We start from the raw sequence: 5,266 nt of genomic DNA on the forward strand, positions 1-5,266 counted from the left end.
CTGTGTGTGTATGTGTGTGTGTGTGTGATGGTATGGGCTTTTCATTGAATCACTGAGGTGTGTGTCTGTGTGTGTATACCTGGAACTACAGACTGTGCACTGATTCACAACGAGCCATGTGTGAATGTGTGTAGGTGATAGTATAGGGTGTGCATAGAGTCACAAAGAGCCGTGCATATGTGTCTTTGCATGGGTGTTGTGGTATAGGCTGTGTACTGTGGCACAGTGACTGTGCATGTGTGTGTGTTTGTGTTTGTGATGGTATAGTGCGTGCATTGAATAAGAGAGAGCCATGCATGTGTCTCTCTGTGTGTGTGTGCTGGCATAGGCATTACATTGCGTCACAGTGAGCCATGTGTTTGTATGTTGGTCTAGACTCTGCCTTGAGTCACAGTAAGCCTTGTGTGTGTGCCAGTACAGGCTATGCATTGAGTCAGTGAGTCATATATGTGTGTGTGTGTGTGTGTGTGCTGGTATGTGCAGTGCATTGAGTCCAAGAGAGCCGTGTATGTTTGTGTGTGTGTGTGTGCTGCTATAGGTGGTTCCCTGAGTCACAGTCAGTTATGTGTGAGTGTGTGTTTGTGTGTTCTTGTATAGGCTGTGCATTGATCCACAGTGAGCCATGTGTGTATGCTGGTATAGGAGGTGCATTGAGTCACAGTGATGGTTGTGTTTGTGTGTGTGTGTGCTGCAGTAGGCTGTGAATTGAGTCACAGAAGGTGGGTCTTTGTGTGTGTGTGTGCAAGTACAGGCTGCGGTTTGAGTCAGAGAGATGGGTGTCTCTGTGTGGTGTAATAGGCTGTGCATTGAATCACAGCAAGCCGTATTTTTGTGTGTATGTGTATTTTTGTATGTGTGTGTGTGTGTGATGGTACAGGCTGAACACTGAGTCACTGAGGTGTTCATGTGTGTATGTGGTGCTACAGACTCTTCGTTAGGTCAAACTGAGCCATATGTGTGTGTATGTTTTTGTGTGTGTACAGTTATTGGCTCTGCATTGAGTCATGGTGAACCATGTGTGTGTGGGGAGCTGGTATAGTCACAGCACTGAGTCACAGTTAAATGTGTAGGAGATGTGTGTGTATGTGTGTGTGTGTATTTGCTGGTGTATACTGTGCATTGAGTCACAGTTAGTAGTGCAGTGTGTGTGTGTCTGTGATGGTGTGGACTGTGTTTTTATCCACTTTGACATGAACGAGTGTGTGTGTGTGTATCTGTGTGTGTGTGTGTGTGTGTGTGCTAGCACTGAATGACCATTGAGACAGAGTGGGCTCTGTGTGTGTCTGTGTGTGTGCTGGTATAGACTCTGTATTGATTCACTGTGAGCTGTGTGTTTAAGTGTTTGCTCGTATAGGCAGTGCATTGAGTCTCACTGAGGTGTTTCTGTGTGTGTGTGCTGGTACAGAAAGCTTTTCCAGTCACAGACAGGTGTGTGTGTGTGCTGCAGTAGACTGTGAATTGAGTAGCAGAAGGTGGGTCTTTGTGTGTGTATGTGCAGGTACAGGCTGCGGTTTGAGTTAGAGTGATGGGTGTCTCTGTGTGGTGTTATAGGCTGTGCATTGAATCACAGTGAGCCGTGTGTGTGTGTGCGTGTGTGCTGGAATAGGCAGAGCATTGAGTCTCAGGTGTGTGTATGTGTGTGTGTATGCTGGTATGGTCTCTGCATTGATTCACTAAGGTGTGTTGTGTGTGTATGTACATGGAGCTGAACACTGTACACTGATTCACAGTGAGCTGTGTGTGTATGTGTGTGTGTGTGTGATGGTATGGGCTTTGCATTGAGTCACTGAGGGGTGTGTCTGTGTGTGTACACCTGGAACTACAGACTGTGCACTGATTCACAATGAGCCATGTGTGAATGTGTGTATGTGATAGTATAGGGTGTGCATAGACTCACAAAGACCCGTGCATATGTGTCTTTGCATAGGTGTTGTGGTATAGGCTGTGCATTGTGTCACAGTGACTGTCCGTGTGTGTGTGTGTGTGTGTGTGTTTGTGATGGTATAGTACGTGCATTGAATCAGAGAGAGCCATGCATGTGTCTCTGTGTGTGTGTGTTGGCATAGGCATTACATTGAGTCACAGAGAGCCATGTGTTTGTATGCTGGTGTAGACTCTGCATTGAGTCACAGTAAGCCTTGTGTGTGTGCCAGTACAGGCTGTGCATTGAGTCAGTGAGTCATATGTGTGTGTGTGTGTGTGTGTGTGCTGGTATAGACAGTGCATTGAGTCCAATGAGCCGTGTATGTTTGTGTGTGAGTGTGCGTGCTGCTATAGGTGGTTCACTGAGTCACAGTCTGGTATGTGTGAGTGAGTGTTTGTGTGTTCTTGTATAGGTTGTGTATTGATTCACAGTGAGCCCTGTGTGTATGTTGGTATAGGCGGTGCATTGAATCACAGTGATGGTTGTTTTTCTGTGTGTATGCTGCAGTAGGCTGTGAATTGAGTCACAGAAGGTGGGACTTTGTGTGTGTATGTGCAGGTACAAGCTGCAGTTCGAGTCACAGTGATGGGTGTCTCTGTGTGGTGTTATAGGCTGTGTATTGAATCACAGCGAGCCGTATTAGTGTGTGTATGTGTATTTGTGTATGCGTGTGTGTGTGTGATGGTACAGGCTGAACATTGAGTCACTGAGGTGTGCATGTGTGTATGTGGTGCTACAGACTGTTCGTTAGGTCAAACTGAGCCATATCTGTGTGTAGGTGTGTGTGTGTACAGTTATTTGCTGTGCACTGAGTCACAGTGAACCATGTGTGTGTGGGGAGCTGGTATAGTCAGAGCACTGAGTCACAGTTGAATGTGTGGGAGTTGTTTGTGTATGTGTGTATTTGCTGGTGCAGACTGTGCATTGAGTCACAGTGAGTAGTGCGGTGTGTGTGTGCTGTGATGGTGTGGACTGTGGTTTTATCCACTTTGACCTGAACGGCTGTGTGTGTTTGTGTGTTTGTGTGTGTGTGTGTGTGCTGGCACTAGATGACAATTGAGACAGAGTGGGCTGTGTGTCTGTGTGTGAGCTGGTATAGACTCTGTATTGAGTCACTGTGAGCTGTGTGTGTATGTGTGCGCTCATATAGGCTGTGCATTGAGTCACAGTGAGGTGTTTGTGTGTGTGTGTGCTGGTACAGGAAGCGTTTTCAGTCACAGTCTCGTGTGTGTGTGTGTGCATGTGAGTTTGTGTGCTGGTATGGGCTTTATTGTGCTGGTATGGGCTTTATTGACTCATGGGTGTGTGTGTGAGTGTGTGGTGATACAGACTGCATTGAGTCACAGTGCGCTGTGTGTGTGTGTGCTGGTATAGGCGATTTATTGAGTACCAGTGAGCCATGTGTGAGTGCGTGTTGGTGTGTGTGTGTGTGTACTGGTATAGGCTGTGCATTGAGTCACAGTGAGGCCTGCATCTGTGCATGTCTGTGTTTGTGTGTGTGTGTTTGCTGGTATAGGCTGAGCTTTGAATCACTCTGAGGTGTGTGTGCATGTGCTGGTAAAATTGTGCCTTGATTCACTGTGCCATGTGAGTGTGTGCACGCTGGTATAGGTTGTGCATTGAGTCAGAGTGGGAGGTGTGTGTGTCTGTGTGTTCTGGTATAGGCTGACAATTGAGGCACACTGAGATCTGTGTGCACATGTGTGTATATGTGTGCTGGTACAGCCTGCTCATTGAGTCATATTGAGTTTTGTGTGTGTGTGTGTGCAGGTAGAGGCAGCACATTGAGTCACAGTGAGGTGTATGTGTGTGATGTTATATGCTATGCACTGATTCATAGGGAGGTTTGTGTCTGTGTGTGTGCACTTTCTGGTATAGGATTTGCATTGAATCACACTGAGCTGTGTTTTTGAGTGTCAGTATATGTGCGTGTGTGGAGGTATGGGCTGTGGATTGACTCACAGTTTGCCGTATGTGCTTCCCTGTGTGTGTATGTCTGCTAGCATATCCTGTGCACTGAGTCACAGGGAGCCTTGTGTGTGTGTGTGTGTGTGTGTGTGTCCTGGTATAGAGTGTGCATTGATTCACAGTCAGCCATGTGTGTGTGTGTGTGAGTGCACTGGTATAGGATGTGCAGTGAGTCAGAGTGATGTGTGTGTGTGTCTGCGTGTTCTGATATAGGCTGACCATTGTGTAACATTGAGGGTGTGTGTGTGTGTGTGCTGGTATAGGCTGCATATTTTGTCACAGTGAAGTGTGTGTGTGTGTATGTGTAGGTACAGGCTGTGCATTGAGTCACAGTGTGGGGTGTGTGTGTGATGTTATATTCTGTGCACTAGGACACAGTGAGTCGTGTGTGTGTGCTGGCATAATCTGAACATTGAGTCACAGTGTGGTGTGGTGTGTGTGCCTTTGCTGGTATGGACTGTGCATAGAATCCCAGCCCTGTGTTAGTGTTTGTGTATTTGGTGCTGTAGAGTCTGCATGAGTCACAGTAAGATGTGTGTGTGTACTGCTATAGGCTGTACACTGAGCCATATTAAGGTGTGTTTCTGTGTGTGTGTGTGCGGGTATAGGCTATGCATTGACTCACATTGAGCCATGTGTTTGTATGTGCTACTATACACTGTTCATTGAGTCTCAGTGAGCCATTGTTGTGTGTGTCTGTTTACTTGTATGGGCTTGGCATTGAGTCTCAGACAGGTGTTTGTGTGTGCCTGTGTGTCTGTGTGGTGGTATAAACTGCATTGAGTCACACAGCGGTGTGTGTGAGAGTGTGAGTGTGTGCAGGTACAGGCTGGTATTGAACCACAGTGAGGCGTGTGTGTGCGTGTGTGTTTGTGTGTGCTGGAATAGGCAGAGCATTGAGTCTCAGGTGTGTGTATGTGTGTGTGTATGCTGGTATGGTCTCTGCATTGATTCACTAAGGTGTGTTGTGTGTGTATGTACATGGAGCTGAAGACTGTACACTGATTCACACTGAGCTGTGTGTGTATGTGTGTGTGTGTGATGGTATGGGTTTGGCATTCAGTCACTGAGGTGTGTGTTTGTGTGTGTATACCTGGAACTACAGACTGTGTACTGATTCACAATGAGCCATGTGTGAATGTGTGTATGTGATAGTATAGGGTGTGCATAGAGTCACAAAGAGCCGTGCATATGTGTCTTTGCATGGGTGTTGTGGTATAGGGTCTTCATTGTGTCACAGTGACTGTGCGTGTGTGTGTGTGTGTGTGTTTGTGATGGTATAGTACATGCATTGAATCAGAGAGAGCCATGCATGTGTCTCTGTGTGTGTGTGCTGGCATAGGCATTACATTGAGTCACAGTGAGCCATGTGTT

Source organism: Globicephala melas, chromosome Y, assembly GCF_963455315.2.
Source record: "Globicephala melas chromosome Y, mGloMel1.2, whole genome shotgun sequence".
Taxonomy (NCBI): Eukaryota; Metazoa; Chordata; class Mammalia; order Artiodactyla; family Delphinidae; genus Globicephala; species Globicephala melas.